The sequence below is a fragment of the Oncorhynchus mykiss genome, chromosome 12 (genome assembly GCF_013265735.2).
Source record: "Oncorhynchus mykiss isolate Arlee chromosome 12, USDA_OmykA_1.1, whole genome shotgun sequence".
NCBI lineage: Eukaryota > Metazoa > Chordata > Actinopteri > Salmoniformes > Salmonidae > Oncorhynchus > Oncorhynchus mykiss.
In genome coordinates, this window is record NC_048576.1 from 38,348,927 (window position 1) to 38,364,269 (window position 15,343).

The window sequence follows — 15,343 nt, forward strand, 5'->3', positions numbered from 1 at the left end:
ATTTTTTGTCAGGGTTGTTGGGTCAGTGTCAGAGAAAGAGAGATAGAGAAAAGCAAGAGAGAAAGAAAGACCCACTTTCTGTAATTTCCCCAAGTAGCCGACAGATTATATTTTATCTTCCTCTCTTCCTCTTCCATCTCAGGTATAGATGGACAATTGGGAAATATGATAGACAGATTTAGCCAGACAACGGTCAATTACAAAGACCAAAGCAAATACTGTAATGGCCGGTTTACTGCAAACATTTTTTTGTCAATATTGAGATATGGAAACTGTATTTCTTACAATTATGGGTTCAAGTGTCCTCTTCTGCTGAGGTGATGGGTGCTGGGTCTTCAACACATCTTTGAATGCTGGAAATGCAGAGTAGAGTAAAGGTAGTCTGATGCATTCTAATCCTCACAGCCACCATACACTGTATTACTGTGTGTGTGTGTGTGTGTGTGTGTGTGTGTGTGTGTGTGTGTGTGTGTGTGTGTGTGTGTGTGTGTGTGTGTGCGACTGTGCATGCAAGAGAGAGTGAACTGAGGCACAGCAATGTCACAGAAAAAGTGCAATAGAATCTTCACAGCCATAGGGTAGTACAGTGTGAATACCTGTCTGTGTATCAGGGTAGCTGTGTGCATGTGCACATGTGCGTATACTTTTATGTGTGAAGTGAAGCGCAGCAGTGTCGCAGTCGGCCACTGTGACACAATAGAATGCATGCAGCTACCATATAAAAGCCGAGGAATGGTGCTGTAGACGGCCATAAAGGCCAGGCCTGGCTGAACCAGGGGGAAGGAATGAGGTGGTAAACCCCACACTTGGCCCTGCACAGACACAGCACAGGCCTGGCTGGCTGGCTAATTGAAAACGTGTGTGTATGTGTGTATATATTTGTGCGTGTGTGTGTGTGAGTGTAAGTGCAGTGTGAGCCTGTTAAAGTATATGTGTATAAGTGCGAGCGAGACATCGCACAAGTATGAGTCTGTCTGCGCTCATGGCGATATGTCCACCAGTGCCTTAGCCACACCAACGTCACCTACCCCTCTACCCCAGCTTCACCATCCCCATGAACCAAGTCCAACATCTTTGTTTTTGTTCGGCGAGCTGCAGTTTCTTCGCCCTGTGACTGCTAATTAAACCATCCCGTAAATATTCCATTATAGGTAGTAAAACTTAATTTTAGATTTCCTGCTCAGCACAGCGTTGCGTCTGATTGCTAGCACACTTGCAGGAGGGGGCCCAAGGGGTTACAAGGGGCAGTGGCTATAGTGTGGCGTACACAGGGACCATGGTAAATCTTGGTAAAGAAGTACTTTACGGGCCGCCTCTCGCCCGTTAAAAGGCCTTTTATCACGTGGTAAACCTGCTCTCTGCTGGTCCACACTACTGTACACTAGAGCCTACTGCTCAACTCAATAACCACAGGAACAGTAACAGTACTTACTGTCACTTTAATGACAAGGGTGGTTGATGTCAATAGTTTACAACCCAAAACCAACCCATTGACTTATCCTGAATCAGCTGCTGTGAAGGTATTGTTACTTTGGTCCTGTTCTTCACCAATGGTAAGGTGTTAACCTGAGGAGTTTGTAATTTGAACAACTTGGTTAGCATAATCATCACCCTTCTCATAGTGGAAGTACCTAGTCTCCATGAGACGAAGAAGCAAAATACACTGCTCCAAAAAATAAAGGGAACACTAAAATAACACATCCTAGATCCGAATGAATGAAATATTCTTATTAAATACTTTTTTCTTTACATAGTTGAATGTGCTGACAACAAAATCACACAAAAATTATCAATGGAAATCAAATTTATCAACCCATGGAGGTCTGGATTTGGAGTCACACTCAAAATTAAAGTGGAAAACCACACTACAGGCTGATCCAACTTTGATGTAATGTCCTTAAAACAAGTCAAAATGAGGCTCAGTAATGTGTGTGGCCTCCACGTGCCTGTATGACCTCCCTACAACGCCTGGGCATGCTCCTGATGAGGTGGCGGATGGTCTCCTGAGGGATCTCCTCCCAGACCTGGACTAAAGCATCCACCAACTCCTGGACAGTCTGTGGTGCAACGTGGCGTTGGTGGATGGAGCGAGACATGATGTCCCAGATGTGCTAAATTGGATTCAAGTCTGGGGAACACGCGGGCCAGTCCATAGCATCAATGCCTTCCTCTTGCAGGAACTGCTGACACACTCCAGCCACATGAGGTCTAGCATTGTCTTGCATTAGGAGGAACCCAGGGCCAACCGCACAGCATATGGTCTCACAAGGGGTCTGAGGATCTCATCTCAGTACCTAATGGCAGTCAGGCTACCTCTGGCGAGCACATGGAGGGCTGTGCGGCCCCCCAAAGAAATGCCACCCCACACCATGATTGACCCACCGCCAAACCGGTCATGCTGGAGGATGTTGCAGGCAGCAGAACGTTCTCCACGGCGTCTCCAGACTCTGTCACGTCTGTCACGTGCTCAGTGTGAACCTGCTTTCATCTGTGAAGAGCACAGGGCGCCAGTGGCGAATTTGCCAATCTTGGTGTTCTCTGGCAAATGCCAAACGTCCTGCACGGTGTTGGGCTGTAAGCACAACCCCCACCTGTGGACGTCGGGCCCTCATACCACCCAAATGGAGTCTGTTTCTGACCTTTTAGGCAGACACGTGCACATTTGTGGCCTGCTGGAGGTCATTTTGCAGGGCTCTGGCAGTGCTCCTCCTGCTCCTCCTTGCACAAAGGCGGAGGTAGCGGTCCTGCTGCTGGGTTGTTGCCCTCCTACGGCCTCCTCCACGTCTCCTGATGTACCATTTGCACAACAGCATGTGAAATGTATTGTCAATCAGTGTTGCTTCCTAAGTGGACAGTTTGATTTCACAGAAGTGTGATTGACTTGGAGTTACATTGTGTTGTTTAAGTGTTCCCTTTATTTTTTTGAGCAGTGTATATCAATGCTGGGACCACAGTTAAAATTATGAATTGCTTGTAATGATGTAGACTATTCAAGCTACTCGGGGCTATTCAGATACATTCATACAGTATACTGTAGTATTACACAACATAGAGATCAATTTTGTTTCCACTCTGATGGAAAATGCACAAAGATGATATAATGTAGAAGTGAATGAAAGTCCAGTCAGATATGAGTCATCTACTTTGCTGGAATAGAGTGAGTGAGTCAGAGAGAGCTCACCCAACCTGCAAGTAATCACCTCCTTTCACAGCTAAGGGTCTCTATCTCTCTCAATTAAATTAAATTCAATTCAAGGGCTTTACTGGCATGGGAAACAAAAGTGAAATAAACAATAAAAAGTAATAGTAAACATTACACTCACAGAAGTTCCAAAAGAATAAAGACATTTCAAATATCATATTATGTCTATGTACAGTGTTGTAACGATATGCAAATAGTTAAAGTACAAAAGGGAAAATAAATAAATATGGGTTTTATTTACAATGGTGTTTGTTCTTCACTGGTTGCCCTTTTCTTGTGGCAACAGGTCACAAATCTTGCTGCTGTGATGGCACGTGGTATTTCACCCAGTAGATATGGAAGTTTATCAAAATTGTTTTTGTTTTATTTAAATTCTTTGTGGGTCTGTGTAATCTGAGGGAAATATGTGTCTCTAATATGGTCATACATTTGGCAGGAGGTTAGGAAGCGCGGCTCAGTTTCCACCTCATTTTGTGGGCAGTGTGCACATAGCCTGTCTTCTCTTGAGAGCCAGGTCTGCCTACAGCTGCCTTTCTCAATAGCAAGGCTATGCTCACTGAGACTGTACATAGTCAAAGCTTTCCTTAATTTTGGGTCAGTCACAGTGGTCAGGTATTCTGCCACTGTGTACTCTCTGTTTATAGCCAAATAGTATTCTAGTTTGCTCAGTTTTTTTGTTAATTCTTTCCAATGTGTCAAGTAATTATTTTTTTGTTTTCTCATGATTTGGTTGCGTCTAATTGTGTTGCTGTCCTGGGGCTCTGTGGGGTCTGTTTGTAAACAGCCCCAGGACCAGCTTTCTTAAGGGACTCTTCTCCAGGTTAATCTCTCTGTAGGTTAAGGCTTTGTTATGGAAGGTTTGGGAATTGCTTCCTTTTAAGTTATTCTAGAATTTAACGGCTCTTTTCTGGATTTACATAATTAGCGGGTATCGGCCTAATTCTGCTCTGCATGCATTATTTGGTGTTTTACGTTGCACACTGAGGATATTTCTGCAGAATTCTGCATGCAGTTTGGCGTTTGGCCCATTTTGTGAGTTCTTGGTTGGGGAACAGTCCCCAGATCTCACAACCATAAAGGGCAATGGGTTCTATAACGGATTCAAGTATTTTTTGCCAGATCCTAATTGGTATGTTGACTTTTATGTTCCTTTTGATGGCATAGAAGGTCCTTCTTGCCTTGTCTCTCAGCTCGTTCACAGCTTTGTGAAAGTTACCTGTGGCGCTGATGTTTAGGCCGAGGTATATATCGTTTTTTGTGTGCTCTAGGGCAAAGGTGTCTAGAAGGAATTTGTATTTTTGGTCCTGGTGACTGGACCTTTTTTGGAACACAATTATTTTTGTCTTATTGAGATTTACTGTCAGGGCCCAGGTCTGACGCTGTAGGCCCTCCTTGGTTGGTGTCACGTTCTGACCTTAGTTCCTTTGTTTTGTCTTTGTTTTAGTATGGTCAGGGCATGAGTTGGGGTGGGTAGACTATTTTTATTTTTCTATGTTGGTTTTTGAGTTTGGACTGGTATAGTTCTCAATCAGAGGCAGGTGTCGTTAGTTGTCTCTGATTGAGAATCATACTTAATGGCCTCCCGGGTGGCGCAGTGGTTAAGGGTGCTGTACTGCAGTGCCAGGTGTGCCACCAGAGACCCTGGGTTTGCGCCCAGGCTCTGTCGTAACCGGCCGCGACCGGGAGGTCCGTGGGGCGTCGCACAATTGGCCTAGCGTCGTCCGGGTTAGGGAGGGTTTGGCCAGTAGGGATATCCTTGTCTCATCGCGCACCAGCGACTCCCGTGGCGGGCCGGGCGCAGTGCACGCTAACCAGGGTTGCCAGGTGCACAGTGTTTCCTCTGACACATTGGTGCGGCTGGCTTCCGGGTTGGATGCAAGCTGTGTTAAGAAGCAGTGCGGCTTGGTTGGGTTGTGTATTGGAGGACGCATTACTTTCAACCTTCATCTCTCCCGAGCCCGTATGGCAGTTGCAGCGATGAGACAAGAAAGTAGCTACTAAAACAATTGGATACCACGAATTCGGAGAGAAAAAGGGCAAACATTTTTTTTTTAAAGAGAATCATACTTTTTAGCCTTTTTTCACCTGTATTTCGTGGGTGTTTATCTTCTGTTTTGTGTGCCATCACTAGACAGGACTGTTTTGTTTGTTCGTTCTTCATAGTTGTTATTTTGTTTAGTGTTCAGTTTTGATTATATTAAAAATCATGAACACTTACCACACTGCACCTTGGTCCTCACCTTCTTCCACCGACGACGGCCGTTACAGTTGGTGACAGTAGACATTTGACTTCTGATTCTAGTACGGTGAGGCCGGGTGCTGCAGACTGTTCTAGTGCCCTCACCAATTCATTGATATATATAGTTGAAGTCGGAAGTTTACATACACCTTAGCCAAATACATTGAAACTCAGTTTTTCACAATTCCTGACATTTAATCCTAGTAACAATTATCTGTCTTAGGTCAGTTAGAATAATAGTTGAGAGAATGATTTATTTCTGCTTTTATTTCTTTAATCACATTTCCAGCGGGTCAGAAGTTTACATATACTCAATTAGTATTTGGTAGCATTGTCTTTAAATAGTTTAACTTGGGTCAAACGTTTCGGGTATCCTTCCACAAGTTGGGTGAATTTTGGCCCATTCCTCCTGACAGAGCTGGTGTAACTGAGTCAGGTTTGTAGGCCTTCTTGCTCGCCCTAGCCTTTTCAGTTCTGCCCACAAATTTTCTATAGGATTGAGGTCAGGGCTTTGTGATGGCCACTCCAATAACTTGACTTTGTTGTCCTTAAGCCATTTTGCCACAACTTTGGAAGTATGCTTGGGGTCATTGTTCATTTGGAAGACTAATTTGCGACCAAGCCTTAACTTCCTGACTGATGTCTTGAGATGTTGCTTCAATATATGCACATCATTTTTCTTCTCATGATGCCATATATTTTGTGAAGTGCACCAGTCCCTCCTGCAGCAAAACACCCCCACAACATGATGCTGCCACCCCTGTGCTTCACTGTTGGGATGGTGTTCTTCAGCTTGCAAGCTTCCCCCTTTTTCCTCCGAACATAACGATGGTCATTATGACCAAACAATTCTATTTTTGTTTCATCAGAGCAGAGGACATTTCTCCAAATAGTACGATCTTTGTCCCCATGTGCAGTTGCAAACTGTAGTCAGGCTTTTTAAATTGCAGTTTTGGAGCAGTGGCTTCTTCCTTGCTGAGCGGCCTTTCAGGTTATGTCGATATAGGACTCGTTTTACTGTGGATATAGGTACTCTTTTACCTGTTTCCTCCAGCATCTTCACAAGGTCCTTTGCTTTTGTTCTGGGATTGATTTGCACTTTTCGTACCAAAGTACGTTCATCTCTTGGAGACAGAACACGTGTCCTTTCTGAGCGGCATGATGGCTGCGTGGTCCCATGGTGTTTATACTTTACTATACTCCCATGGTGTTTATACTTACTGTTGTTTGTACAGATGAACGTGGTACCTTCAGGCGTTTGGAAATTGCTCTCAAGGATGAACCAGACTTGTGAAGGTCTAGAATTCTTTCTGGGGACTTGGCTGATTTTTTTTATTTTCCCATGATGTCAAGCAAAGAGGCACTGAGTTTGAAGGTAGGCTTTGAAATAGATCCACACGTACACCTCCAATTGGCTGAAATTATGTCAATTGGCCTGTCAGAAGCTTCTAAAGCCATGACATAATTTTCTGGAATTTTCCAAGCTGTTTAAAGGCACAGTCAACTTAGTGTATGTAAACTTCTGACCCACTGGAATTGTGATACAGTGAATTATAAGTGAAATAATCTGTCTGTAAACAATTGTTGGAAAAATTACTTGTGTCATGCACAAAGTAACCGACTTGCCAAAGCTATAGTTTGTTAACAATGAATTTGTGGAGTGGTTGAAAAACGAGTTTTAATGACTCCAACCTAAGTGTATGTAAACTTCCGACTTCAACTGTATGTTGAAGTGGGCGGGGGGGGGGGGGGGGTCTTAAACTGCATCCCTGTCTCACCCCAAGGCCCCGTGGAAGGAAATATGTCTGTTTTTTGCCAATTTTAACCAATTTGTCTCCACTTTTGCGGATTGGGGTGAACAGTCCTTGTCTCTCTCTCTCTCTCTCTCTCTCTCTCTCTCTCTCTCTCTCTCTCTCTCTCTCTCTCTCTCTCTCTCTCTCTCTCCAATTCAAGGAGCTTTATTGGCTTGGGAAACATATGTTTACATTGCCAAAGCAAGTGAAATGGATAAATAAAAGTGAAATTAACATTTAAAAGTGAATAGTAAATATTACCTCAAAAGTTCCAAAAAAGTAGAGACATTTCAAATGTCATATTATGTCTACAGTAGTAACTACAGTGTTGTAACAATTTGCAAATAGCTAAGTACAAAAGGGAACATAAATATGAGTTGTATTTAAAATGATGTTTGTTCTTCACTAGTTGCCCTTTTCTTGTGGCAACAGGTCATTCTCTTTCTCCTCTCTGGTGGATTGATTCACCTTGTTGGCTAACATCAGTGTTTAGTGTTTTGCTGGACATGTTCTATTAGATTGGTAGGGAAGTTCAAAGACATGCCGCCTGCCAACAGTCCTCCGGTTACTACCTGAGAACTACATTTATTTAGCCGAATGATACCAGCTACAGTGCATTTGAAAATTATTCAGACCCTGTCATGGAGCGCATGTCGTTTGCCAACAATACTTTGACATATGGCGCCAAAGTTGAGTGTTTGTTTTGCACGCCAGTTACAGGATGTGCGTACAGGTGTGCCAAGCTTGTAGCATCATACCAAAGAAGACTCAAGGCTGTAATCGCTGCTAAAGGTGCTTCAACAAAGTACTGAGTAAAGAGTCTGAATACTTATGTAAATGTAATATTTCAGTTTCGTTTTGTTTTTTTCATTTCTAAAAAACTGTTTTTGCTTTGTCATTATGGGGTATTGTGTGTAGATTGATGAGGGGGAAAAAGTCAAGGTGTCTGAATACTTTCCGAATGGACTGTATGTCAGATAATGTCAGAGAATATCCAGTTGGTAAATGTAATGGTACTGTACAATTTGTTTGATTGTCCCATAGAAATAAATATACACTGACTATAGTATGGCTCATGCATATGTTTCTCGATTTACTTCAATTTGACTGAGTCATTGCATTGTGGTTTAGTGTGTAGGCTATATTTTTTGGGCTTAATTTTTTTGCATAAGCCTCTTTGACTCTTATATTATAAACACAGATTTGATCTTACATGTGATCAGCCCTTCAGATAACTTTTGTTTTTCCAAAGCCCATTTGTCAATGTAAAGTGTCACAGTGTTCAAGCTTTTCCTCGTATGACATCTGATTCCCTTTTAGCTGTATTAAGTCAGTAAGTTGTATTCTTGTTTTTCCCTCTCAGAAAACTGACACTGTTACATTTCAAATGAAAGAGGTTTGTGGTTAGCTGGAAAGGCTGAATAATTTGGCGCACTGCTCTAGAAATATCTAATGCATGCGTAGGTGGAGTCAAAGCAATGGTATTGTTACAGCTTTCCATGAAGCTTTAAATGCATTTATTTGCCCCAGACTTAAATTCAACCATCCCTTCTAAACTCAGGGAAGTGATAGAGCTTCTCTGCACATGATCAGATTGTCCATGTATTGATTTAATTTATGTGAAGCTATGCACATAGACAGACAGGCAAACAGACAGCCAGATAGACAGCCAGCCAGACATACAGACAGATAGAGATTGACAGACTCACAGACACACAGAGAGCCAGCCAGCTGGCCAGATGGTTGGATGGATTTATGGTGAGCTTTATTAGATTGCATACAAAATCAATCATTTCCACCATGACAAATTCTACCTGTCAGTCCTCTTCCTATAGTTGAGAGAGAAAAAAGAGATTGTTTGTTAAGTGAAATTTGTCGTAATGTTAGCGGTTCACAGGGAGTGAGAAGGCTGGATTCCCTGTCTGTTTTTAGCCTATATGTGGAGAGGACTATAGACCATGAGGGCCACAGGCATGTATGGGGTTAGAATGCTATGCTTTATGACTCCAGGCAGCCAGATGAGATGACGCACTGTGAAAAGCCAAAATAACCCAAAGTTATTGGTGCTCATTATACATTTGTTTAGATCTTGTGTTCACCAGATAAGCATAGTTTTAAGTTGCAAGTTTTATTAGTTGTATGTACAGTTTACACATGGTACACCTTCCAACGAAATGCTTCCTTGCATGTTCCTTCTCAACAATTCAACAATAAGAAATAACAACAATAAGAAATAATAAAAGAGAGGAATACAAACAAAGTAAATGGCTCAGTAGAATTGAATAAATATTTTAGCATCAGTATAATACAGGAAGGCATCATTTATAGTACAATATTTACACATGCATCAGGAAAGGGGGGAGGGCATGTGTGCTAAGGTGTGGTGATTCAGTGGAGGAGGTCAGTCCAGTTCAAGTGTTAGTCTGATGGCTTGTAGATACAAGCAGGCTCAGAGACTGTTTCTATTAGACCTCATGCTCCGATACCATCTGCCCGACGGTAAGGGAGTGAACAGATCATGGCTGGGGTGCGTGTGGTCCTTCATGATGCTGTGGGATTTCTTTAGGCACTGTTTCAAGTAGATGTCCTGGATGGGAGAAAATAACATTGATGTGGATCCCTCAAATGTTAATGTGGATCGGGGCGTTCCCTCCTCTGCTTGCTGAAGTGAACAGTCAACTCCTTTGTTTTGCTGACGTAGAGGGAAATGTTGTTGTCATGGCAGCACAATGTCAGTTTACTTACCTCCATTATAGACTGACTCGTTGTTGTTGGTTATCAGGCCTACAACTGTGGTGTTGTCAGCAATGTTGATGATGGAGTTGGTGTCGTGCAAAGCCAGGCAGTCATAGGTGAACAGGGAGTATAGCAGAGGACTGAGGACACAACCCCAGTGGCCCCTTTTTTTAAGTCAGTGTGGGTGATTCTCATGAAACCAACTGAAACCATGTTTGTGATGAATTCAGCTATATAGTCTCTAAAAAGCGTAAACAATTTACTATCATATTAAGGCTCACCATGTTTGATTTCTGGCTCTTTAACTTGCTTTGGGCTTAAATCTTATTTTAGTGTTTTTTAAATAAAATGTTTTCTCAAAATCTCATTACTGTAATGCGTCCAGGTCAATTTTGCAGGACTTCACATGCATTTAATTTATAAAAAGAACTAACATATTTAAAAAACCAATTAAATATTGTTTAAAGTGGTACAGTACATATTCAAAGACAGTTATCATTTCTGGGTATTCACATTACAAACTAGTCATATTTTAGAAACAAAACATGTGTCCAAGCCATGGTTCTCATTACTGTAGCATTTCTTCAAGTTCCTGTACAAGTTCAGTGTTTTTTGCTTATACATTTTTTTCGACCCATAATGCATTTCCAAGAAGAGAAGATCAAATATGTCTACAATTTACATTTGATAATTGCTCTCGTACACCCCATTTACTCATTTTATATTGTCATTACCATAACTGTGTAATACTTGATGTTTGAGCAAAGTTATTTATTTAACAATTTACAGTATAATAGATTAGAAAGAGTATGAGTTGATGATGTCATTTTTTTTGTTGCTGAGTCATAATTGCTTCTGCCATTGTTAGCAAAATTTGCGAAGGGCTTCTCATTACCGTATTGCCCATTTCTCATGACCGTTTCTCATTATGTGTGCAACAGATACACGCTAACCAAACAGCAGTTCTAGGTGCATGCACAATTTCATTAAAGGGTAACTACACCATTTTTGTTATTGTTGATTTTTCCCAGAAAAAAACATTGTCTCATGGTGTGATTTAAGCATTGTTAGCACATGCATTCCTTTTGTTTTTCTATTTGAAAAGTGTGATTTTGCTAGCGAAAACCTGAATATATATGTTTTTACCAACCCTGCCCCTTTCACGACACTTTCACATTTCACCAATGCTAAAAAATAATCTGGGGGAAACACTGAGTTACCATTTATAATTTAGAGACTTTTAAAAGGCACATTACACTTAAAATCTAAAGTTGTATGATGTTGTCAGAACTCAAAGTGGTCTTCTGTTAACAAATGTCCCCATCCTAGACCATCTGTTTTGCTACTCATTCACTCAGCCTATTGAGTCCACTAGTCTTATTCACACAGAACTACCCTACGCCTCCAGGTGACTAGTGAGGTCGGCCGCCCCACAACCTGCCCACTCGGCCCCTTCCCCTCGTCCCTTCTCCAGACCATCACTGGAGACATTCTCCCATTCCTCACTTCCCTCAGCGACTCATCCCTGACAATTGGCTATGTCCCCTCTGACTTCAAAATGGCCGAGTTGCTTCCCTACTAAAGAAACCAATACTCGACTTATCTGACGTCAAAAACTACAGACCTGTATCCCTTCTTTCTTTTCTTTCTAAAACACTTAAGCTTGCTGTCTCTGATTAACTTTCTCGTTATCTCTCTCGGTACGATCTTCTTGACCCTAACCAGTCATGCTTTAAGACGGGTCACTCAACTGAGACTGCTCTTCTCTGTGTCACGGAGGCTCTCCGCACTGCCAAGCTGACACTCTCTCTCCTCTGTTCTCATCCTCCTAGATATATCCGCTGCCTTCGACACTGTGAATCATCAGATCCTCCTCCCCGCCCTCTCAGGGCTGGACGTCTCAGGCGCTGCACACTCTTGGATTGCATCCTACCTGGCAGGCTGCTCCTACCAGGTGATGTGGAGAGGATCTGTGTCTGCACCATGTACTCTCACCACTGGTTTCCCCCAGGGCTCAGTTCTAGGACCTGCTTTCTATACACCAAGTCACTTGTCTCCGTCGTATCCTCACATGGTCTCTCCTATCATTGCTATGCGGATGACACTCAACTACTTTTCTCTTTCCCCCTTCTGACACCCCGGTGGCGACACGCATCTCTGCGTGCCTGGCTGAAATCTCAACTTGGATGTTGGCCCACCACCTCAAGCTCAACCTCGACAAGACAGAACTGCTCTTACTCCCAGAGAAGGCCTGCCCGCTCAAAGTCCTCTCCATCATGGTTGACAAATCCACAGTGTCGCCCTCCCAGAATGCAAAGAACCTTGGTGTAACCTTGTACAACACCCTGTCGTTCTCTGTAAACATCAAAGCAGTGACCAGCTCCTGCAGGTTCATGCTCTACAACATCCGTAGAGTACAACCCTACCTCACACAGGAAGCGGCGCAGGGTCCTAATCTAGGCACTTGTCCTCTCCCGTCGGACTACTGCAACTCGCTGTTGGTTGGGCTCCCCGCTTGTGCCATCAAACCCCTGCAACTTATCCAGAACGAAGCAGCCCGCCTAGTTTTCAACCTTCCCAAGTTCTCTTATGTCACTCCGCTCCTCTGCACACTCCACTGGCTTCTAGTCTAAGCTCGCATCCACTACACGACCATGGTGCTTACCCACGGAACAGCAAGAGGAACTGCCCCTCCCTACATTCAGGTTATGCTCAAACCCTACCCCCCAATGCCACCTCAGGTCTCTTGGCCCACCCACCCCTACTTTCTACGCCTGTGATATGTGGTTGTCCAACCTAGCTCTTAAGATGAATTCACTAACTAACTGTAAGTCGCTCTGGATAAGAGCATCTGCTAAATCACTCAAATGTAAATGTAAAATGTAGATTCAGCTGTATGCAATCCAAAATTAATGGTAAAGACTATACTTCTTGATGATATATTAGATTGTAAACAGTCATGGTCAAAACATATTTATTCTATTGTATTAAAGATGGGGATAGGTTTGTATGTGATAAATAGATGCTCTGCTTTTTTAACCTTACATGCAACCAAACAAGTCCTGCAAGCTTTGGTTTTGTTGCATCTTGACCATTGCACAGTTGTATGGTCAGGTGCGGCAAAAAAGGATCTAGAAAAGCTGCATCTGGCCCAGAACAGAGAAGCACGCCTCAAATGTACATAGAGGGCCAATGTCAATAACATGCAGGTTAATCTCTCCTGGGTCAAAGTGGAGGAGAGATTGATTGCATCAATGCTTGTCTTTGTAAGAAGTATTGATGTTGAAGTTGTCTGTTCAGCCAGTTAACACACAGCTCAAGACCTACACATACCCACAAGACACGCAATCAGGGTTCTCTTCACAGTCCAGAACAGAGGCTGGGAGACGCAGAGTACTGTATAAAGCAATGACTACATGGAAATCTCTTCCATCTCAGGTAACTCAGGCAAGCAATAAAATCAGTAAAAAAAGATAAAACATAACCTCATGGAACAATGCAGACTGTGAAGAGACACACACACACACACAGACTCAACACAGACTCAACAGCCTTTGTTTCTCAAATGACTGCCTCAAATGACTGAGAGTTCAGTGGGTCAAATCGGAGGACCTGTTGTCCGGACCTCTGGCAGTCTCTATGGGGGTGCCACACTGTTCAATTCTCGGGCCGACTCTTTTCTATGTATACATCAATGATGTTGCTCTTGCTGCTGGGGATTCTCTGATCCACCTCTACGCAGACGACACCATTCTGTATACTACTGGCCCTTCTTTGGACACTATGTTAACTAACCTCCAGACGAGCTTCAATGCCATACAACTCCCCTTCCGTGGCCTCCAACTGCTCTTAATTGCAAGTAAAACTAAATGCATGCTCTTCAACCGATCGCTGCCCGCACCTGCCCGCCCGTCTAGTATCACTACTCTGTACTGTTCTGAGAATATGTGGACAACTACAAATACCTAGGTGTCTGGTTAGACTGTATACTCTCTTTCCAGACTCACATCAAGCTTCTCCATTCTAAAATTAAATCTAGAATTGGCTTCCTATTTCGCAACAAAGCATCCTTCACTCATGCTGCCAAACATACCCTCGTAAAACGGACTATCCTACTGATCTTCGACTTCGGCAATGTAGTTTACAAAATAGCCTTCCACACTCTACTCAGCAAATTGGATGCAGTCTATCACAGTGCCATCCGTTTTGTCACCAAAGCACCATATACTACCCACCACTGCGTCCTGTATGCTCTCGTTGGCTGGCCCTCACTTCATATTCTCACTGGTCACCATAGCAGCACCCACCTGTAGCATGCGCTCCATCAGGTATATCTCACTGGTCACCCCCAAAGCCAACTCCTCTTTGGCTGCCTTTCCTTCCAGTTCTCTGCTGCCAATGACTGGAACAAATTGCAAATATCACTGAATCTGGAGACTCATATTTCCCTCACTAACTTTAAGCATCAGCTGTCAGAGCAGCATACAGATCATTGCACCTGTACATAGCCATCTGTAAATAGCCCACCCAACTACCTCATCCCCATATTGTTATTTATTTTTTTGTTCCTTTGCACCCCAGTATCTCTACACATTCGTCTTCTGCTCATCTATCACTCCAGTGTTTAATTGCTGAGTTGTAATTGTTTCGCCACTATGGCCTATTTATTGCCTTACCTCCCTAGTCTTACTTCATTTGCACACACTGTATATAGACTTTTATATTGTGTAACTGACTGTACGTTTGTTTATTCCATGTGTAACTCGGTGTTGTTTGCGTCGCACTGCTTTGCTTTATCTTGGCCAGGTCACAGTTGTAAATGAGAACTTGTTCTCAACTAGCCTACCTGGTTAAATAAAGGAGATGCATATATTATTTTTTAAAGACTAGAGAATAAAATAAAATAAACACACACACACACCCGTACACACTGACACACATACTCTACACAGACTCACACATTATTCTTAGTATTATTAATTTCTTTCTTCTTCTCTCTATTCTCTTTCTTATAAATGTTACAAATATTTGTATTGTTCTTTAGTCGTAGTGTTCTTCGTTTAGGTTTGTGTTGCAGATCCTGTCCATTAGTGTTCTGTATTTTGTTATGTTCCATGTTTTGTGTGACGCTCAGGAAGAATAGCTGCTGCTTCATCAACAGCCAATGTCCCCCCCAAAAAATTATGAATCACTAGAGGTTGAGGCATAAAGCATGATGTTTTAATTGTTGGCATGCATAGTGGACTCTTCTTGACATTACACTACTTTTACACTAGAAACATTGATATAAACTGTGTTAAAGGGGCATTACACAAAACAATTCAAAGATTAATTGTCAAGATGAATACAAGATGATGCCGAACCTTTGGTGGT

The 15,343-nt window shown here is 42.7% G+C and overlaps 1 protein-coding gene across 6 annotated transcripts in view; it reads left to right on the top strand.

Moving 5' to 3' along the window:
- The window catches only part of erg (ETS transcription factor ERG), a 93,715-nt gene that overhangs the window by 11,464 nt on the left and 66,908 nt on the right, over window positions 1-15,343 (top strand). The window contains exon 2 of one of the 6 annotated variants that reach the window (XM_036937519.1): window positions 11,803-11,924. The exons of the other annotated variants lie outside the window; for them this stretch is intronic. The gene's annotated coding sequence lies outside the window, so the exon portion shown is untranslated. The remainder of the gene's footprint in view (window positions 1-11,802; window positions 11,925-15,343) is intronic. 6 annotated transcript variants of the gene reach the window in all.